General features: G+C 45.8%; 3 long non-coding RNA genes across 4 annotated transcripts; all 3 read left to right on the top strand.

Annotated features, from left to right (window-relative positions):
- Positions 1-4,858: 4,858 nt before the first annotated feature.
- On the top strand, positions 4,859-6,256 carry LOC118162801. The gene is made up of 3 exons (XR_004748637.1): positions 4,859-5,150; positions 5,240-5,329; positions 6,113-6,256. It is a non-coding gene; the product is annotated as an uncharacterized LOC118162801 (long non-coding RNA).
- Positions 6,257-9,261: 3,005 nt separating this feature from the next.
- LOC118162800 lies at positions 9,262-14,112 on the top strand. 2 transcript variants are annotated; one of them, XR_004748635.1, is made up of 5 exons: positions 9,262-9,315; positions 10,233-11,474; positions 11,601-11,946; positions 12,640-12,746; positions 13,565-14,112. It is a non-coding gene; the product is annotated as an uncharacterized LOC118162800 (long non-coding RNA). The 2 variants fall into 2 exon arrangements; XR_004748636.1 differs by lacking the exons at positions 12,640-12,746; positions 13,565-14,112 and adding an exon at positions 12,540-12,578.
- Positions 14,113-14,628: 516 nt separating this feature from the next.
- LOC118162802 lies at positions 14,629-16,175 on the top strand. The gene is made up of 2 exons (XR_004748638.1): positions 14,629-15,235; positions 15,722-16,175. It is a non-coding gene; the product is annotated as an uncharacterized LOC118162802 (long non-coding RNA).
- Positions 16,176-22,615: the final 6,440 nt, after the last annotated feature.

The following is a 22,615-nucleotide window of genomic DNA, read 5'->3' as shown; positions in this document are numbered from 1 at the left end:
GTAGGTATGTGTGGGGAGAGAGCAAGCTAACACTCTTCTCAGTATGTTTTCCAGGGCAGTTCTGTCTGAAAGACGAAATCATTTGCCCTTTCATGTGGGTTCTCATGCTGTTTGCATGCATCTTGCATGCAGAAGGTAGGTACTTAATTTTTTCCTAGTTTTTTTTTTTTTTTTTTTTTTTAAGGTCTGCTTTGCCGTAGGCCCTGAAAACAATAATAAAAAAATACTCTGGCAGTTGCTTCCATGTGGCTTGCCAAAGGGGTGTTAAGAAATTTTCCTGGTTCTGTATGTGTGAGCTGCAAAGAGGTGATAAATTGCTGAAGGAAATTAAGTGGGGGGTGGAAGCTAAAGTTTTGTACTCTTCTGATTTAGGCAGCCTTGGATTACAAACTGCTGGTCGTGTTGGAAATCAAAAGGTTATTTGCTCTGGCTGACTTAGCCAGGAGTGCTGCAAAGACAGATTAATACATATAAACATAACGCAGCCTCTGGTGCTCTCTGTGCTTGGTGCTCAGGTGCTGCAAAAAGAAAGCACGGTACACCAGAGCGGAGCAGCTGAAGTGGTAATCGTAGTACTTTGGACAAGCAGTCATTTCTTGTGGAGATTCCCATGGCTTTATGCCACCCTCCTCTTGCGGCAGCGTAGAGGCACCTAGAACCCCTCAGGAGCCCGCTGCTCCCACAGCTCTTGCTGGGCAGCAGTGAAAGTGGTTTTATCAGCCTGAGAGTTATTTCTGGGACTCTTTTAAGGCCAGATAGCCACTGGTGCCTCTCGTTAAGAAACACTTTGCTGTGAGTGGGAACTCGTGGATGGCAGGAAGCCGGTCACAGCTCAGTAATTTCACTTTATCTTACAGTGCCCTCATTGCACCCCTTCTTTCCAAAATGAAAGCCCTGTCATTTATGCAGTAATCCATGGTGCTGTTTCATGGATCCTCACAAAGGTGTTTTGTTTTTTTTTCCCTCTCCCCTTCACCCAAGTCCCCAGCTGTGGCTGTTTTGCCTTCAGCAGCAGCATCTGAATGGTGCTAACACTGTTTCTTTGCTAGAGCAAAGACATTTCAGACTTTCTGCAGTACCTTCGGAAGGAAGGGAGGTCAGTGGGGACACCGAGACATGGGACTGTGGCAGAAATAACCCCCTGTTTCTCAGCAGCCCTCAAGGACGCCTGGCCGGCTGGGACGAGTGCTCAGGCCAGCGTGTGGCTGTACCGCAGGTCAGGGCCTTCCGGCCTTAGCTACGCCGCCTTGCTTTAAACCTGCCCAAAGCGTCTTTTAAACCCGCCCAAAGCATGCTTCAAACCCAGCCCTGGTGCTCGGCCGAGAGCCAGGAGGTGGGAGAGCTGCCCGCAGCCCCACGCCGTGTGGCACAGGCCGCTGCCGCCCTGCCCGGCTCCCCGCGGAGGCTCCTCGGCCGCAGGAGCGCTAGGTCAAGGCCAGTGCCTGCAGCCGCAGTTCACAGTTCAGCCCCTTTCTGTGACCTGTTTTTCTCTGCCCTCGGTTGTGTAACCTGGGAGCTGGTGAGGTACGAGCCAGCATTCTGCTGCCCGCTTTTGGGGTGTTGGTGGGGGCAGTATCACCTACAGCCTTCAGCGTGCCTCTGGTGCCAGTAACTCACTTCAGCCTGCCTTACGAAGGTTTTTCTAGCCTTGCTGCCACTGGCAGGACCGCAGCGAAGAGGGATGAGCCTGCTGAGGTTATCTGGATGCCGCAGTGTGGAGGGGCAGGGATTTCCCCAGCTGATATCCTGACTGGAGCTGCAATGCTGATGTCCCAAGACTGCCACTTCCTTGTGAGACTACCACGGCTGAAAAGAACCATCTTTTTTCATCGTTTGCAAGGCTGTGAAAACACACACTTGCACAAACACGTATCCGGGAAGAGGCTGGGGTGAGATGCTAACGCTCACCTTCCTGCAGACGTGTGCGGAGCAGAGGAGCTGTCTCAGCCTGTGCAGCCTGCCGTGGGGTACAGCAACGCAGCCACCAGCCCCTGCTGCCCAGGGGGTCCCGGCTCCTTTGGGTCAGGTCCAGCCATGCAAAGGCTAGAGAGCTGCAGAGAGAGTGAAGGGAGAGGAGGAGGATTGCATCCACCCTTTTTCTCTTGTATGTCTTGGCCCCATGAAACACCCCAAAGTGTGGCTGCCTGGTGAGGAGCAGGATGAATGCTAGCTGGCCAGGAGAAACCTGTGCTGAGGTTGGACACCAACACAGAGGAAGGCGTCTTCTTCATCCATCCCTCCAGGAAACAGTAATTAACTTGGGGGAATCTCCTTTCAGCCTGTCTGCCAAAATCCCCTTGTTAAACTAAATATTGCCCTATGACAAAGAAAAGCACTCCATTAAGGCGAATATACAGAGCTATTCAAAGCAGCAATGGCAAAACATTAAAAATGAAAGTAACAGCATGCTGCCCTCAGATCTGCATCGTTTGCTGTTCGCTTCCGAACCATGGGCCCCTGTGCAATGCTGGCAGCATGGGGAGGATCAGGTGGGAACGGGTGGGGGTTTTGGTGTGAACAGGCAGTGGCACGCTGCCATGCACAGTGCTGGATCCGGGCACGGGACATCTCAGAGTGTCTGTAGAGACAGGTCCTGTCCTGAAACATGGAAAAAGAAGAGTGAAAAAAACATTGCCCCATCAGATGACACCTGGTCAACCAGCACGAGTTGTGAAGGCATGCGGTAACCGGTCTGCTGACATGACAGAGTTGTGCTTGTCAGCAAACGTACCCAAAAGCTCAGCTTTCACTCACAGTGTAATTTATCTAAGAATTGCAAATAGCAAACTGATATAGCCATAATTAAGTTGTTCCCTCAAAGACAGAAGGAAGGGAAGCTTTATTTTCTTAATAATTTATCACAAATATTGCACTCTGCCCTTGCACAATGCAGCGTAAACTCGCTTGTAATTTGTGCTGGAGGGGGAACGTTATCTCTGTGTCTCTGCTTCATTGTAAACTTATAGTGGAAATCCGTTCTTTGCACTGATCCCATGTCTTCTATGCATTAGTGAACATTCATGACATCAACCTTAATATGGAATGAGCTTATATTGATTTGTTATGTTAGATACTAAAAAGCAGTCATGAGACCTCGATTTGCTAGTGTTATCTCAACACCTTGCGTGGAGATGCAAGGATGGTTTGGTGACATATCATCCTTGACACATGACACATAGAGGCCATGCTTCAATCAACACACCATGCCTCCGGGCAGTGTGGTGTTGCAGCCTCTGCAGGGGAAAGCCACTGCCTGCGAAACCACCTCCCTTGCAACTAGTGGTGATGGCAGTGCTACGGGGACTGCGGGAAGCAGTGAACCAAGCCTGCTATTCAAAAATCAAATACTGCAAAATACAGCAAGTTTCCTGCATGATTATTGATGTTTCATTATTTGCAGACAAGTCTAAGCGAGTCAGAATCTGCTTTTGTTTTAATTATTTATTCTGCAAGTGGTTTGAGGTGTAATAATCCTAGTAGTTCTATCACCCCTAGGTCTGGGCATAAACCTATCATAATTTGTGTTGTTTCATCTTAATTCCGATATAAATCACCTTGATTACTTGAATTATAGTTACCTTGATTTACTTGAGCATGGTATGCCCATGCGATGTACCTTAAAACAAGTGGTGGTAGTGAGCGAATCGGGTGATGTTATAATTAATAAATTTATGCCAGATGTTAAAAAAAAATAGATTATTATTTGTTTAGAAGTGTATTCAGGCTGTTCTCATAAGCAGTAGCTGAATCTGGTTTTGCTGCAAGCAGAATCTGACTTTAGCTGTCCATTGGCAAAAAAATGGCAAATTTCATCACTGCCCCACACACCTCTCTTTCAAGGGGAAGGTGAGGTTGACAAACCTTTCCTGATGGTGTGACTTGTTGTCAGCTGAGGAGGAGATGCTGGTGGAGGTGCTTCTTCATGCAAATGAGACTGCAAGCCCAAGCTCCCTTTCCTCCTGTTGAGGAGGTAATGCACGGCCGTGAACTGGAGATGCCTGTCTCACGAAGTGAGCGCGGACTTTTGGCCATGCCAATGGTAATGAAGGGTTACAGAAATGCTGAAACTCAAAAATACAAACACAAATATCAGACCTCAGGCCCTCCCACAGGGTATTTCTAATTGTCAAGTGAATGGATGAGAAGTGTGATGATAAATGTCATGTATCTTGTGGGTTGTTACACAACAGTGATGGGGAGGTGCAGAAGGCAGAAAGTAAAGCGCCGTGAAAAATCTTGGGCTGCTCGTCTCTACTTGGGAAAATAACAAGCCTTTCAGTAGAAATGCCTCTAATAAATGTTGTCTGAATGTGTAGGGAGGCATGGCTGGTCCTGAACACGCTGGGCGACTCTCAGGTTGTTATCAGGGCTTTGCACCCACCAACACTTGCCTGTCGTGACTTTGGGTTCAGCGACAAACAAGCACGAAGCAGGACATGGGGCTCCCCACGCTCGGGGAGCTACAGCTCTGTAGGCGCGTGCAGGCTTTGATTTCTTTTGGTGACTGCGGTAAATGACAGCAGTTTTGCTAACACTGCACTCTGCTGCGTACCTGGCGTGGGAGTTACCATGGGCTAGCGCCGAAATTTGCAGTGTCATGGGTAGTAGTGAGTATGCGCTCTTCAAAGCCCTGCCTACTAAGGGAACTTTCAATGGTTTGACTTAAAACAAGTTTCATACTGAGGAAAATATTGTACAAGCACTTGGTTTCAGTTTAAACACAGTTTATTTTCATGTCATTTCAGGGGGGGGGGAGGGGAAAGGGTGTTTTTGTTTTTACCAAAATAAGTGAAAACAAATGAATGGTGTCTGTCTACAAGCAACGTGCTGGAGTAACTACAGGCCCTGCAGTGAGACCCAAGCAAACGTTTCTGGGGCAGTTTCTGAGTTTCACCCAGTGGCTGTCTGCCTTTAGCCCTGCCAGCACCTCCAGCCTGGGGACAGGCAGGGCAGCTCCGGGTACCAAACCACTGCAGCTGCTCATCGGGGCCCCTCATGAGCAAGGAGACACTGATTTCAGGTAAAGCCTGTCTGTCAGTGTGGTCAGAGGTGAGTCCCCGACACCCTGTGATATAACAGTGTATTTTCCTCTGGGGCAAGAGCTGCAGCTGGATTCATCAGGAGGAATGGGATGTGAGGGCCTTCCTCAGGTGGGCTGCAAGGGGGATTCACTGCCAGGTGAGATGCCGTCATCTCTTGCCACATTGGGTGATAACGATGCCATTGACACCTCCTCCAGCTCTAACCTGATCACCTCTTCTGGGTCCAGCTGGCCCTTTGAAGATACCTCCTCACTCAGCTTGCTTTTCTCCCCGGTTCCCCTGTAGTGGTCCATGCCAGAGCCTTGGGCTGGGTGCTGGGGGTGAAGGGTCTCTGGTGGGGCACTGGTCTGGGGAGGGACAGAAAGGAGCTCTGGGTCTCCTGGGAGGTGACTTGCTTCTCTTGGTACTTCAGGCCAAGGTAGACCACAAAGTTTGGAGGATTTGGTGCTGGATAGCAGGTGAAGTGGTCAGGCTACCAGAATCTCCCTTGGGCAAGGGCAAGAAAGAAGTCCCCCAGTGGTCATGGGGGTGTCCAGGCAGGCAGAGTCATGTGAGTTAGGGCTGGAGGACAGAGCTGAAACACGAGGGTATGTAAGGTGTGCTGGAGAAGATGCCTCAGCTCACATCTATTCCTTTCTGGGAACAGAAGGTACATAAGTCTGTGGTTTTCCAGCTGGAGGTCTGAATTTTCTGTAGGCCTTGGAGAACATCTGCCATGAGAAGGAGGAGGAGATGCTTCCAGGCCAGTCCTCTGACACCTACAACCATTCCTGTCCTGTTGGAGGGTGTTAACCGTCAGTATGGTGCTGCTGTTTCCTGCTGTCCTGGTGGCTCTGTTCATCCAGAAGGATGAGTCTACAAACTACTTTGTAATGGGCAAAGTGGCTGGAGTTAGCTCTCAGTAAAACAAGGAAGGAAGAGGGTTTGTGATCTCCTGCCTCTGTCATGTGGTATTAATGTGGTGGGAAATCCCATGGAGAGAGGGGCTGTAGGGCTGGGGAGCAGGGCACAGCCATCCTGCTGCCTTCTGAAGGCATTGATCCCTGCTGTGCACTGGTTCTCGCTCACAGGTTCAGAGCCTGCCCTCGTTCACACCTCCCCTTCACTCTGCAAACAGCAAAGCTGAGACGATGACGAAGGCCGCTAAGAGAGGAAGGGCCAAGTACAATGTCAATATTGCCGACCTGCTGCATGAGGAATGAACCATGCTTGTATGGAAGTATGCACTTGTGAGAAAATCCACAAAATATTTCCTCACGTGTGATGATTCTTTTTTTTCCCATGTACAGCAATATTTTAGCTTTGTTTTTGTTACTTCACACATGAAAACATAAATTAGTGGATGCACAAAACATCACAAAGTGAAGTAAAATCAACAGCTGAACTAAGACTTCCACCTCAAGCAGAGGTTTGGTCTTCCAAACTTTGACCTTGTTTTTTTTTAATGTACACTTTTTAATGTATATTTTAATGTAACATCTTAAGATTTTCTAAATATATTTGGACTCATTCCATAATATATACAGTAACTGTTTTTCAGTGAGGACCTAGGTTTGTGAAAGGTTAAAAGAATGTAAGACTTCCATTGATGGCAACTTTAAAAAATAAAAGCTGGATTATTACTTGGAGGAGATAAAAGGCCATGAAACAGGTATTTTTACTTCAGCAAAAGAGAAGATTTTTAGCTTCTAAATATGCAGAGACACTATATCAACTATCACAAATGTGTGCTGGTGATGCAGCCAACAACACTTAATTATCAGTTCTACAGGAAAATTAGGTGAGAAAATTACTTGTCTTTTTATATTTATTTTATTTATAAAATCCCAAAGATGATGACAATTCTCTCACTACAGCATGTTAGACGTGGATGGCTTGTCTGCCTTATTTTTCTCCCTTGGTGATACAGATTGATAAATTCCTGCAGTGTGCACAATTTAATTTGCATTACTCTCTTACAAATTCGTACTGTGCCATTTTGAAGACAGCTGTTCTGGTAGAGATGAAGCAGTCTCACCTTGTATATTGTCTTAGAAATGTTTGAGATGGGGGGAAAGAAAGCTATTTGGTCCATTGTATTGACCATCTTTGCAATGTGTGGGTCGTTGTTGTTTTGTGTTGATATTTATATGTGCTTCTTGCTTTCTTCCTCTAGAAATTAACTGGGGCCTTAAGCAAAATCAAGGCATGAACACGCTGGCCTTACTTGCATAGCTGGATGAGCCTTGGTAGCTTGTTTTGTGCCTATTTTTGGCCCCAGTGGTATAGTGACCCAGTCTAGTCTATGCTGGTAATTTTCCTTGTCATTTCCATTAAGCAACCAGCAAGTACACACTCGTGGGTGATAGTTTTACTTTGGTAACATCTCTACTTTATGGTTTTTCTGAGTTATACTCAGTGTTTTTTTTGTTTGTTTGTTTGTTTGTTTTCCTCTCTCCAGCGCAGGGGCAAATAGCAGCAGCCACAGCTGGACAAGAGAGGAGGCAGAGAAAGGGATCCCAGAGGTATTGCAAGCCTGTTTTGCTGCTGAGCATTCTGTACCGTGAAACCACAGCCCCATGGAGCATGGAAACGACAGGAGACGCTTGCTGCTTTCAGGATTAAATCTAAATTTGACCAATGCTATTTCACCCCTTGATGATGCTTTAATACATGATTAGTTTTTTGACCCAGATCAGGCTTTAATTCCTTCAAGCCCAGGTATGCAGTGAAACAAGAGACTGCCCAGATCCCCAGTCCGGTCTGTCTTTGGTCCTGAGCACTTCTGTAATGTCTTCTCTTCCCAGCTGGACATATATCAGCTAAGGCACATTAAAAGATTTTGTGCAGCCAAAAATGGCTTGTTCCTAAAGGAGCTCCAGAGGAGAGGACTTGTTCTTCTGCTGTGATGTTTGTTTCATTTTCTTCACCCTTGAGCATCCTGGGCAATGATTCCACATGGAGCAAAAGATAAGGAAAAGGGAGGAAAAAAAAAAAAAAAAAAAAAGAAAGAAGAAAGAAAGAAAAAACAGGAGAAAAATCAGTCTTTGAACATGAGGGTAAGAAATAAACCATCAGAGACAAAGCTGTTTTTAACTTTTGTCTCAGGTAATGTAGGACTCTGGCACGCAGCTGTCACCATGGCTGACATAGCTGCTATGCAGAAATGTGATGGGAAAAATCTTGGGTAGAAAAATCTTACTGTGCGTGTTATGATGAAAGATGGAAGGGAAGAGAAGAAAAGGGAAGAGGAAACAGGACACCTGGGTCCCAGCAGTTTGCAATTCTCCATCCAATATGTCATCCTACACCAACAGTGGCTGTCCATTCACTGGTGGTAAGGGGGAGGATGCCTGGGGAGGGAGTGTGTGGCATTTCAAGGAAAGCAGATCATGAATGACATCCTTTTGAGAGTGGATTTGGTTGTCCCCTGTGTGAAATACAAATCTCTGCTGAGGCTGAGCAGGAGCATAGCGTTCCCAGAGTGGAAAGTGCAGTGGTTTAGAAAATGTTAGCATGTCAGTTAGGAGGAACATGTTAATTTTCCCTTGATTTCCATCAGGTGCCAAACCATTAAGAGCATATCTGGTGGGTTAAAACTGGAAGAGGTGAGAGAAAGAGGGAGAGGGGCAAATCTGGTGAGGGAGGAAGCAGAAGAAAGCCAAGTATAAGCAACCTTCCCTCCAGGGTGCACAGGCAGGCTCATTTGTGAGCCAAGGCTGTTTCTTGATCGTTTGTTAACAAACATGCAAGCAGTAGTCTAGCTGTTGGATTTGGTACTGGTGCTAGCACTGGTGTGCCCAGCCTATTTCTGTGTTTTCTAAGAGTGCACGTGCCATTGCAGCCAAAGAAATCATGCTCTCCCAGGACTCAGATCTAGCGGTGTCTAATAAAAGGCCTGATGAAGAGAAATTTCAGCAAGATTTATTTTCCCCAGGGAAATTAACCATTGTATATGCCACAACACACGTGACATATGGCTGCCTGTCCATGGGAACAGTGAATTCCCTGATTCAGCAGAAAGCTGGAAGTGGTGTTTAGTTGTGATAAATGGGACACGAGAAGAGGTCTGAAGTTGTGCATGGTTTAAATGAATCAAAGCCATTTGCCAAATTTGTGCAGAGACTAATGTGAAACAGAGAGATTTGTATTGTGACTCAGAGCTAATTTTTTCTTAGACAAGCACCAGATCAAAAAGTGGTAGTGAACGTGATTTCCAGATTAATTCAATTTATTTTAGGTGTGTGTTACACTGTGTTTTCATCTGCTGGATATCATGTGAAAATTAGATAAGGTAGGCATACATTGATATGAAAGACCCAGTGCACAATCGACATAGTGCAGTGAGTTTTCTGTCTCTTATCTTTATTATTGCTGTTATTAGATCATCCTGCTCTGGGCACAGAATACAATAGCCATATAATTTGTAGAGGACAGTTAAGAAACTGTCAAGCAGTCAGATTTCTTCTCATGGCTGATCATTTACAGGTTTGATTATGCTCTGATGTCCAAATGTTCCTATCCTGGTATATCTTGCTGTCTAGGAAGGAAAGCACTCACAATGGCTGCTACCATGGAAGTGTCTAATTCTTTTCTTAAAGGTAAGTCATAGCAGAGAGCCCTAGAAGAAGACTTTAACTTTCAAAAAGCAAATCCCCTTGGTGTTTTTAAATCATTTGCTTTTTAGTTACATTGAAAATGTCCTTACTCTAAAAAATGAACTGATAAGTCGTTTTTCTAAGTAGCAATACTTCTGGAAAACAGAGACCTACCTGCTGGGTGTTGTTCTCTGTTCTCAGACATCACTGTGTTTCTGTTGGAGGTTCAGAAACTGGTGTGCAAATACCCAATGCCCTTTTGCATTAAACCCATTAAGGTCAATAAACATTTCTCGTTAAAAAGCAATACTCCCAGATGGGAGAGCTGAAAGTCCAGCCTGCTTATCTCTTTTCAGACTGGTGAATCCTTATTATCCTCTGAAAAACTGGAATGTAAGTCAGTCTCATCTGTAGCTATTGCATCCTTTGACACATTGTTATTAGGGCTCATTTGTTTTCTCTCTCTTTACTGACCAACAAATTCAAACACACTTATTCATGTTCTCACATGGTCAAACTAGATTCTCTTTTTTGTTGTTATTGTTGTTGTTTTACCCATATTTATCTAATATCTCTAGTATTTGCAATATTTTTCTTTTTCTCCACTTCACAGTTGGCACAGAAAACTACAGAACCCCCATAGTGAACAAGAGTGACAGCACTGAGCTCCTGCTACCACCGGGGTCAGCAACCACCAGCGTCCTCTTGGCTGGTGCCAACTGAACCAAAAGGAAGAATCAGCAGGATGATAATTTTGACAAAATGAAGGACAGAGCTCTGGAAGGTGGTCTTCTGGCCTTACTTGTAACTGGACCCTTCCTGTCGCCCATTAATAAGCAGGTTTGGTTTGTTTGTCCTTGTGCCATATTTTGGCTTGGTAGAAATGGTCTTGGTGGTGGTAGAAACACTTCAAATGCTGGCAATGTATATCTCGCTGTAAGAGGCAGAATTATGCTTTTATTATTATCATCATCATCAATTAAGATTCAGAACCAAATCACCAGATTTGATGGGAATTCCTCCTCTGGCTTCAGGGGGTACTGAAACTTCGTGCTCTCCAAAGAAGGTTTTGGTTTATTTCCTGGCATGATGCATTCTAGTTGGTATAGCAGTAACTGGCATGGTAGATCTTTTAATACACACATTGCAGGAAAGAGCAAAGGACTGTAGCGTGAGAACCAAAACAGAAAATTGAGGTTTTGTGCTAAGTGTGAAAAGTGGAAATTTCTCTCTGCATCCAAGGAAGAAGTGTGGCCTGTTGGGTAGAGCAGCAACAGAGCCAGGGCAGATTTCTGCATTTTATTTCTGGCTTTGTTATTGGTTGCAGTGAGACTTCACATGTGCTCCCACCTCCTATTTTTAAGATGAGGGCTTTGCTTGCTAAAACAGTGAAAACCAATGGCTCTGCAAGAGCTTTGGCTGACAGACACAGAAAAAACTTGAGGAGTCTCCTCTCACTCATAGCAAACTGTAACTTACCTTCTTTCAAGTCACTCAGCTGAATTACTAAATGCTTGATTTAAATAAACTAACAAGTTTTAAGCTAATTTTTAATGTAACAACCTTTAAAAATATTGGGACCTATCCCCATACTTGCCCTTCATCCTGATTCTTCTTCTTGCTAGAATACAGTACATGAGTAGTGCAAGGAGGAAGGAGAAGAGGAGGCTGTGCCCCCTCTCTTCTCCCTCACCCTGCAGCCAGCAGAAGAGGTGCAAACAAAACACCGGTGTGCTCTGACTCTCAGGGACCTCCTGTGCCTGGCTATCTTACACCTGTGTAACAACTTCAGGACAAACCAGAAATCCAAAGAGGTGGCTGTGGAGAATTCTCTGTACATATTTTTTTTTTCTATGTTTGACAAAATGTGAAAATGAGCTATTTGGCAGGGAAGTGTAGTTTAAATTGTGGGAAGTTTTATTTTTTTTTTCTTAATCATAAGGGGAAATCTATAGAAGGAATAAACTTCCAGAGAACAAAGGAATGTGGTTTAAGACTACATTAATCAATTTGCTAAAAGAGAAATATGGTTTTGTACAAGATGTTTTGTGGGCAGAAAATAATATGTTGTATGGGACTTTCTCCAGTTTGTAGTCACTGGGAAAACTTTCTCTGGAGTCAACTCACTACTGGCTAGCACCATGCAACAGAAGTTTTTGACAGGAAATTACTGTCAAGTGCTGGCATTTTGCAACTGACATTCACTTTCCCCTAGTGTAAATGACGCTGCGAGACAAGAGGACCCAACCTCAGTGAAGCCCAGCGAGTGTAACCACAATGCCTCGCTGGGGCTGCTTGGCTCTGGCCCAAGGTGATGGCTGTCACAGGTGTGTGATTTGGGGGATTCAAACCTCAGGGAAAAATTTTCAATAAAGACACATCTGCGTGCACATTGCTTGATCTGTCTGAGGGTCCATCCATCCTCTCTCTGGCAATGGCATAGATGCCATGCTGCAAGCAAGGAGTGCTTCAAGCACTCCGTGCATTGCAGGAATGTGCTTGACAGCCCCGTCTGGGTGGATTTTACCTGAGCTGTTCCAAGCCATCTTCCATCTCCCCAGTACTTGGTTGCAGTGCTTTATCACCATTTCCTCGATTATCGCAGTTATTGTCTTTCTGCAAGTGAACAGTGAGGCAGTTTGTTAGATGATGTGAAATATATTACCATCAATACTTTTTCTTGCACTGTCAAATCTCATGCCTGGTGCTTTTCCTTTTTCTGTCACACTCTCATTGCTACAACTCCAGCACCTCTGCCTCGTTAATCACAAATTTCAGGAGTGCCAGTGAGGGAAAAGTCTATGTGCAAACACACACCACACCCCTTTTATTTCCCCACGGGCACAGGAAACAATAGTTTATTCCTGTTAGTAACAACTGATTATATTTTTTTTTCTATTACTGCTAAAATAATTTCCAGAATTGGAGGAGCTGTGCTTCTGTTTTGAAGAGAGAAAGCAAGTGTTGGAAATGATGCTTTGTGACGGAGAGTTTACTTTGCTTCAAGGTTTATTTTTCAGATCTCATGGGAAAGGGATATTGGCGCTAGGATTGTCCAATTCCAGGAGAACATCCTCAGTTAAAAGGACATCAAGGACTGCCTGTCAATCCACAGGCTAAAACTTAAGTAAGCAGAGGCTAATGTCTCTTTACTGGTTTAATTAACAACAATTACTTGTCTAAAGATAAGGTATTTCCAGTTAAAAGCCATCTCCTTCAACTCCAGATCAGCTGAGAACAGTTCAAATTAGTTTTAGGGTAGGGTCAAAGACCAGAATTTCAGGGGTTTGAAGTTTTTTAACTGAGCAGATAAACACGTATCTGCCAGGGGAGAATCCACATCTGGGTGCAAAGAGGGAGGCTGGCATTTCCATCTGCATGAGAGGGGATTGTTTGGGGGGTTTAAACAAACGACTTAATGAGGTGCCACCGGCGCACACATCTGTCCGCTCTGGAGCATCTGAAGTCTGAGCAGCCAGCACGCAGCTCGCTTTAGTGTCACCGGCAGGGGCGTGGAGCTGGAATAAACTAAAATGCAGCCTGACAGAGAAGTGCCTCACAGGCTGTGGCAGGATTCAGCATCTTACGGGCCTTTACAGCCAGGGGAAGAGGAACATTTAGAAAAAAAATGGAAACATGCAGGAGGAAAAAACAAAACAAAACAAAACAAACAAACAAAACAAACAAACAAACAAAACAAACAAACAAACAAAACAAAACAAACAAACAAACAAAAAAAAAAAAATCAGAGCATCAGAGCAGAGTTTTGGTGCAAGCTGGCCAGGTGATCCTCCTGCTCAGGTGGTGCTAGCAGTGCTGGCGGGACTGCCTGGGAAGGGCTTTTGGAGAACCCCATTAGGCAGGGGAAGGGGACGGACTCATTTCAAAAAATATTTGATCTGTTTTTTTAAAAAATATATATTTTTTTGTTTTATTTTGTAACAGGAGACAGCTCCCATGGTGCCCCTCCATCCCAAGACACAGCAAGCAAGAAGTGACCACTGACATTGCTCCTCAGTCTGCACTGGCAGAAGGCTTACAGCTGGCAGCCCACCCTGGCATGTCTGCGGTGTGATTTTGCAGCCAGGGAGGGTTTGGAGGAACAGAACTAAGTCCCATGGGTGCACCTGCAACTCTCTTTGCCACACAGGGCAGGGAGATGGGAATTTGGTCCTTCCCAGGATACTAACCAGCCTCCTCACCCTGCTCTGGTTCACAGGTTCACTTCTGCCCAAGGTTCACAAATTTCTACCTGCTGCAGGCGGTGTTTCTGGAGACAGTTCTTCAAGAGGTGATCTTGAAACCTCGGGCAAAGTTCCTGATAACCTGAATAGTTATGAACCAAGCAGAGCAAGGATGAGGGCTATGGCTCTTACCCCCTAAGATTTTGATGTCTCTGGCTTGTTGGCTTACTGAGAGCCCAAACTGTTGGTTGAGGGCTCATCCTACTTTTTGTTAAGGACTTGGGTCCAGTGCTTGGAAAATCCTGAGACACATAGCTCTCATCACCTTAGCATTTGGTTAAAGTAGTTTCTGAAATTTGTTGCTGCATCATTTTGGGGATTTACATGCTCTATTCTCCCTCTGCCCCCCTTCTCCTTGGTAGTACTGCTTACGTTGTGTGCTGCCTGATGGATCAGGGAAGAGGTTCTGCTGTGACACCAAGGTCAGGGCTTGCAGGGTCACAAGGCCCCTTTCCACATCTTGCAGAGGTGAGGGAGTGCACAGGCTGGTATCAGTAAGCTGGAGTCATTAATGGCCCATCCATAATTCAGCTGGCCAGCCACTGGTCTCTGAAATACTGGTTGCTTAAGGGAAAAGAAGATTGCTCCTGTTACATTTGGGATAGGGAATCATGCCTTTGTCCCGTGTCTTGGCCACTGGAATCCAGCAAAGGTGAGCACATGAGGACACAGGTTGTGATTCACAGATGCTTCAATTCAGCACCTTTGTCTGGACCAAAGTCTGCTCAGAGCACTGTGAGCTGTGTGCTCTGTACCCCAGCCCTGGAGAAACCCTCACCCAGGCTGGCTGTGATGCTTAGCCTACGTGCACATGGTCCCAGGGAAATATTTAGGGAGTCAAGGGCCTAAGGGCTTTAGACCTGTGCCCTTGTGCCCTTTCCTGACCATGTATTTTTGTGCTATAAGAGCTTCAGAAAACAGTCTTGCAGAAGTTTCTTGGCCTGTTGTCTACTTCTGCCTAACTGTTTTCATCTCCTTCTCCCTATTTGCATTAGGCAAAGCCATAGACAAATGACCACAAGTAAAAATGGCAGGATGCAGGTCTGTGGCCACCTCCTGTCACCACTGGCCTGCTCTCCGGAGTGACCACAGGTTGAATTTACTCCCTGAGTGCAAACTGCAGGGGTTGTGCTAGGGATGTTGAGATGCAATGACCTGGTTTTATGTGCAGAGCTGAGCTTGCAGTGTGAGCAGGCAGGGGGCTGATAAACTTGTGTCTAGGGTAACAGGAAAATTCAGAGCCTCTTTCCCCTTCTTGTTTCATGTTGGGCTCGACCGTTGTCTGATGCTGTTCAGCAAAAGCCGGGTGCTGGGCAGGAAAGCAGCAGCTGAATACTCCAACAAGTGGCTTGTTAGTGAGGAATGTCCTGCGGTAAGTATGGAGCAGCCTTGTCACTTCTCAGCCAACCCTCTGAGGACAATAAGGAAGGAGGACAAAATGAGTGCAGCCCTCCTGGGCCTCCCCTTAAGAGTTTAAAAGCAAAATATTGATTTTGAGTTACCCTGCTTCAACTCAGCTTCACTCTCCTGATATTTTTATTCCCTTGTAGATTTCTGACTCCATTTGTTTTTTAAAGAAATCACTGGTGAAATTGTGGTGTGTCCATGTAACATTCCTGCGCCTAAAAATATGGTCAATTGACACCTTGAAGGTTTCCAGGCAACTCTAACCATTTGTGACATCTTTAGCTGCATCTCCAGTATGTTCAAAACAGATGAAGTGAATGAATTGATTTTAGCTGTATAAAACCCTTGATAAAAATCTCTTTGTGGCCATCCAGTTAGTCTCTTGATGATTTGTAGAGTATTTGCTTATACCATGAATTTGATCCTTCCCACCTCTCCACTTGTTTTTCAGTGAGCTTTGTCGTGGGCTCCCTGCTCCTGAAAGCACTGCAGCCTCCTTCCCCAGGGCCGGGGCAAGAGCCAGAGTCAGACAATACCATGCTGACTGCTGCAGAGTCACCAGGTTGGACCTGAAGCACTACGTATGCTGTAACACACCATCCAAAGAGCGGCTGATGGTAGAGAGAAAAATGAAGCAACTTTTCTAGGTGTTTTGAATCACTGCAACCCTCAGTCTGCCCCATAAAATCAGCAGAATTGCAGAATCTGATTCAAAGCCTCAGCAAAGTCAAAATGATTCTTTGACTGGCTTGAGGAGACAGTAGATAGACCAAAGCAGCCAAAACCTTTCCATTTGTCCCCAGAAAACATTTGAACGTTTGCATGTAATGAAACATTTAGTAGGCCAGCAATAAATTAAGTGAAGAATCTCAGTTCCTTTAATAAAATAATCTGTTAAACTGACACTTGTGTGTGGTCCAAACGAATTCCCTTTGAAGACATATGGTCTTTTCACTCTATCCTAATTTGGCTCAAGTTCTCTTATGTTAACAAACATATAAATAAATTGTTGATGGGCCTGATCGTTTTTTAGGGTTTGTTTTTTCTTAAAGGTGCCTCTGAGTATTTCCAGCCCTGGGGATTCAGGCTTGTCTAAGCACAGAGCGTAGTTACAACATGATAAACAAGAATGTTGGTTTCTCAGTTCCCCTTGACAAAAATGGAGGATTGAATAGAGATGGGACCCTGCTGGATGTGGTGCTGACAGGGCTGGAGTGCTGATAATAATACATACTTCAGAAGTATAAGATATTCTTGGTTAGAGAAAGACTTACCTGAATCCAAGAAAAACAGCGAACACTTCTGCTGTTAGTAAGGGAGGAGGAAGCAGGGAGCAAGTGGGACAGCAAGGTCTGGCTTTGGCCAAGTGTTTAAGACATGCTGAAGAATTATGCCCACATCTGACACCCTTGGCTGACCAAACTGGTAACAACCAGTTATTATTAGCTACTAATGGCACGTTTCTGTGGAAGTAGAGGTGGGTGAAGACTCAGCCCCAGCTTGTCCTGTGTTGAATAAAAAAGAGTATTGAATAAGGAGGTATATGTAAGTACTGCTTTTTTCCCTACAAGATCTCCCTTTTCGTCTTTTGAGTACTGTGATGATGAGGCTAAGAGCGTGACCTGTAGAAATGCAGAGGAGTGTATATGTTTTATGGGCAGCTATATGAATGTGAAAAAGCCACCTCCTTTTCCCTGCTTTTGTCATCCATATTGCTGTTTCTGACTTGTGCACAAGTAGGTAAGACCTTGCCCTTTGTGTACCAAGGGTGTAACGCTGCCTCTGAAACCATGTGTGGGGCAAGTGTTTCTCATTCTGCTCACAGTGAGACCTCGTGTGAGTGTGTACATGGTGTGCAACAGCCTGGCCACTGAGGGACAGCTGAATGAGCCTTCCCCAGCACATTAGGAGCAAGAGGAATGGCAGCTGCATGTGGATGTGGCATCTAATCTACTCTGCATTGCAGACTAAGGCTGGATTCTCCATGGCATGGTGGCACCGAAGGCCTGCGGGCTCCTCTTGCCCCATTGCCTCCAGGGTCTGCCCCATGTTTCTGGTTGCGTGCGTGGCTTCCTACAGAGCTGCTCTTCTTGAGAGCCTTCTCTGCAGTCAGCAGCATGCTGAAAATCATCAAGTTGTTTCGTCTTTTGAAGCATAAGCTTGTTTTAAAAAGTTGTGATCGTGTCAGCAAGTGCAGCCCATCATGTTCCCCCCACCCTCCTGCTGAAACCACGGCCTGCCCCATGCTGACCGCCCTGTGGACGCAACCAGGGGGAAACGTGTTGGGGGGGGGGGGGGAGGCAACTGAGCCCATCTCTCCCATAGCAATGACAGGGAGGCCTGGGGTTCCCTGTGGGGTCACGGCTGGCAGGGTACAAGAAGCAGCCACCTCAGCCCAGCACTGTGGGCCTGGCAGGGTTTGGGAGCAGTCATGCAAGTCTGGAGGGCTGCTGGAGTTGTGTGTGTTTGGGGTGCTGTCAAGCTGTACCACTTGACTTCTGAGGCTTTTCTTTCTGTGAGTAAGCCAAAGCCAGTGAGACAGATTTGCTGCTTCCTGCTCTTTATGCTGGCACCAGGAGAGTGGGGGAAGAGGGATGGGGACGGGGAGCACGAGCCCCCTGGGAAGCTTCCTCCCCATTTACTGCATGGAGAAGCCTCTCCAGAGCATCTCTGAGGGTGAGGGTGGGCAAGCAGCCTGCAAACCTGCCAAAAACAGAGCAGAGATGGATCAAGGAAGTTACACCTGTGGTAAAAATCGGGATTTAACAAACTCACAGGAAGACATTTCTCGGCTAACTTGCCCTGCCTACAAAGATACCAATCTCTGTGGGCTATGCAGTCTGCAATGTGAAAAAACAGTTGACAAAGTAATTTCTGAGCTGGCTGTGGTTTTCCTAGTCAGGCACTAACATAGCAAATAACCCAACCCTTTGCTCTTCAAGCATGGTAGTTTCTCAAAAGCATTTATTCTAAGAAGAAAAAAATGTTATTCCAAGCTACAGAAATCCAGATGGGAGAAGTGTTCATTTGAATTTACACACAAGACATCACAACCTGTAGAGGTTAAGGAGAAGATAAGAAAATAAAACCTGTATTTTCTTTTTCTAAGTACATTTATTGTCTTTTCCTAAGTAACTTACCTTATCAAGTTGTCAGCACCAGAGGCAGAAGCCTCTTGATACAGTTGGTGCATGCAGAGCCAGAGAAATACCGGGGAATGGCCAATATGTAGCCGCCCATGTCCTGTAGCATGGCTCGTGGCCTTCAGCCGGGCTGTGCTTGCTGAAGATGCCTCCGGTGGGCTGCTCACAGCCCGGCACCATCACAGCTAGATCTCACCTAGACCTGAACGCACAAGTGGCAGCCCTGGTGGATCTCTGCCAGCCTCACCTGAGTCACCGTGTCAGCCAGTCCCATGGCTGCTGAGAGATATGACGGGGAGGGAACCTTGTCATAATACTTTTTGTGTGTGTGTGTTTAGTCACTGGTTTATTTTCCTGTGAATGATAGTAACAGTTCAGCCTACAAAGCTGATGTAATTGTGAAACTTTTTTTCAGCTGTCACAGTTCAAATGTCCTTGCGTGGATGTTTTTAAGCAGACCGCCTTAACAGCAATTTGGCTATACCCAATACCTTCATGTAATCATTTTCTTTAACTTTTTTTTTTTTTTTTTACTAATGCTATTACACTAAAATAAGTTATTTGAAAGCTTCTTACTGCAAACAGTGTTTCCACTTCTCATACTTTTGTAACTGTTCACAAGATTTATAAAGTCAGAATTTCCCAAAGCAGCAAGCAATTGTAAATCACATATTCAATCGGGAGGTAACACACCCTCTTTCCTCCTTCCCATGCCCCTCTTTCCTTATGAGGTTGTTCCCCTGCACCTTTCAGGGATTTGCTACAGTGGAGATTGGGACATTTTCTAACTCACAGGCCTTTCAGAATTTTCTATGGAAACTTCAACTTAAAGACAGAGAGCAAATTTAAAGACAATTATGGCAAAGCCTTTGCTCAGAGCACGGGCACACAGTCCCACTACTGAAATGTGCAAGGTTGCAGCCTCAGTTGGAACTGACACTGTGGTGAGAGAGGCAGGAAGGGCACCAGGGCCCGATCTCACTGTCTGTTGTGATTCTGAATTGTCAAATTTCTAACTCTTGGGCTTTACACAAGTAAGTGTAGAGGAAGGGAGGCAGTGGAGAGTCGATTGGGAGGTATAACTGCTTCTGCCCTGAGTGTTTGAAATCTGAAGAGGGAAACCAGCCTGGCCTGTGTGAGGTCCCTGCTTGCTGCTCTGCTTAGTGCCAGAAGGCTCACACTGCTGCTGCCCCAACCCCTGCCATGCAGAGAGATGTGTGCTGGCCGGGCCAGCCACTGAGCTGCCCACATCGGGAAAATCACCATATATCTCCCTGTGCCTTAAAATGCCACAGTGGGTTGGGAGCTGCCAGCAGACCAGACCACCATTCCGCAAATCTGGTCTTAAGGTTCTCAGTAACTGCGCCAAAAGCATGGTGGTCTCTGGTTGCCGATCTGGGCACCACTCCCCAGCTCAGATTTCTTCTGAACATGTTGGTGGGTTGACATTTCACTGAGTCAGGTGCCCATGCACCCATCTGACAGAAGTACGACTACACACCTGTGCCCAATCTGGGTCAGCTTCTCACCGCTGCCTCTGCCCATGCCAAGCACAATGCCCAGCCCTCGGTGGCCATGCCACAACCTGGCTGGCCAGGAGGGGCTCGAGGGGGTGTCAGTGAAACCAGCAGAGGAAGTTTCTGCCCCACAGCTCTTTGTTCCTGTTCCCATAAGACTGCTTGTCACCTCCGTTGTGCTGGTGCAGCTGCAGGTGAGTCTGCACGCTAAACCCAGTCACCAAAGTGAGCGGGGTTTAAAGTGCACTCTTGTGAGGAGGCAGTTATTAAACTGAGCTACCTGCCAGGCTCGATTCACAGCACAGGCTTCCAGGCATTCATACGGACTGAACTGAGTGGCAAAGGCCTGAGCCACATAGGTAGGAGGGTGGATACCAAGAACAGCCACTCCAGGGATGAGGTGCAGCCCCCGTTGCTTTCAAGATGCAGTCAGACAGCGTGTTGCAGCACCTCATCCAGGCTCCCTTTCCCAACAAAGGCTGGTCATGACCCGGTCATCTTTTGAGGTCTCTTCCAACCTGGGCTCTTGTATAATTTCTATGAACTGGAGATTTCATGGTCTGGTGTTGTCAATTAAGCCAATGTCTTGTGGAAATACAAGTGGAGTCCACTTGTTTCTTCACACGGCAGCTTTTTGTACCTGGCACACTGTGCCTGGACCACAGGCCTTCACACGATGCAGGACCACTCTCTTTTTTGTGCTTCGTATTCTTCGTCTGAGCTACGCATATCAGTTTGACTCCTTCCTCCCATGGGACAGGATTTTATTGGCTTGCAGATTGCATTCGCTCTTACACAGATTTCTTGCATGCAAATCAAGAAGACAATGTAATGAATATGCTAAGCATGGAAAAGTGGTATATCGTTATGGTTACGTTACAGTGCATTTAAAGCAGAAAACTATCAAGTACAAATACCCCCAAAAGCAGCAGTTTGGCATCAAAACATAGCAACAAAAATGTGAGTTGGCAGAATTTAAAGTTCTACTGAGAGGAAATGACTGCGGCTTCAAATGTTTGCTGAAAACAACTGGCTGTAATCTATGAACTCTTTAAAAATAAATAAATAAATAAAAGTATTTTTCCGTATTTTGAACATTTCTGCCTTGTTACAGCTTCCTTCTTTGGGATGTGGAGAAAAGCATTGTTATATAGCCAGGTGGGAGGACATGGGGAGGTAGAAATTCCAAAATAAAAATACAAGAAAGGTTAGCAAAAAGGGGGTGTTTAACAACTGAGTCAAGTCAGTGGATAAAGTCATAATGACAGAGGCTTAGACACTTGGTCAATACAGCATGTCCACCTTTCTCACTGCCAAGCCTTGAACCTCAAGCAATGTGAGTCTATTCCCCTCTCTATTCATTGCTGCACCCTTGGATTATAGTTCAGCTGGAATATCCTCCTGAGGGAACTGGTGTGATTTATCTCAGCTCATCCCCCCTGTAAATAACGAGATAGCCATAACCAGAAGGTCCTGCTGGTTCTGTATGATGGTTTTCCTGCTTTACCAAGCCACAGGAGCAAGAGGGACCAGGGCTTCTGTGCAAGCACCCTTGGTGGTGTGATGCTCCGAGCAACCCTCCCAGGGGAGCCTAAGGAAGAGCCAGGCTGGTAACTGGGTTCTGGGGGGTACAGGCAGCACCCTGCTGAGCCCACACTGCTCAGTGCCTGGACACAGACCTCCAGGGAAGCCTCTGCTCTGAGAGGACTTAGGTACAGGCTGAGGACTGTTTCTGGTCATGTTGGACCCTCAGCTCTTCTGAAGAGCCTCTGGGGAATAATGGCTCTGGCCTTGCTGATTTGCCAGGTGTCACTGCCTTTTTTTTTCCCATCTTCTTTGTGCCTTCTTTTCTCTTCTCCCAGCCTTCCAGGGGAGCCAAAGGAATAGGGAAGGAGGGCTGTTAAACACCACATCCCCCAGGACAGCTTCCATTTTAAGCTTTCTCTGGCATCAGTGGTAGAATAGTTCTCTACAACACAGTGTATCTCACCAAGAAACCCAATTCTGATTCATATGCATTTTGTGTCCTTTTTAGATATAACTTCTAATTCATTAAAATAAAATTGTACAAACATTAAAATCACTTGAAAGGCAACGAAATTGAATGGAACTTAGAAAAAGTAGCAGCCCAGCCCTTTGTTCACTGCAGCCACTCAAACAGAGGTGAAGCACAGATTATTGCTTTTTCTTGCTCTTTTTTTTTTAATCTTTCCCCTCAACACACTCCTAGTCATTTTTTTGTTTCTGTGAAGCTGGGTCTAGCCTTGCATTTGGTAATTATTATTTTTTTTTCCATAGGTGATTCCTATCACATCAAAACCCCAAACAAAACTGGATTTCAGTGGGAGTTTCATCTGACTAGGGACTTGGAAGATTTTGGCCACTCTGTGTGTGCACGCTATAGACTTGTGTGTGTGCATGTGTACATTGTAAACATATATTTATGCCAATCTGTGAAAATGCGTAATTTCTTGGCTCCCATCCTAACCTTTGTGCAACTGGGTGCTGGGATCTGGATATGCAGCGTGCTTAGCAGCACTTTTTAATGAAGAGGTGTTTTCTCCCTTGGAGCTGTCATTCTCTGCCACATCACAGACTCCTTCAGACAGAAAAATAATTGGCCACTTTCTTAGAGCATGGAATCAGAGAGCCCCAGGGACCAGCAGAGTGCTCAGCGAACCGGGA

Source organism: Oxyura jamaicensis, chromosome 2, assembly GCF_011077185.1.
Source record: "Oxyura jamaicensis isolate SHBP4307 breed ruddy duck chromosome 2, BPBGC_Ojam_1.0, whole genome shotgun sequence".
NCBI lineage: Eukaryota > Metazoa > Chordata > Aves > Anseriformes > Anatidae > Oxyura > Oxyura jamaicensis.
This window is presented reverse-complemented; position numbering and strand designations above follow the sequence as displayed.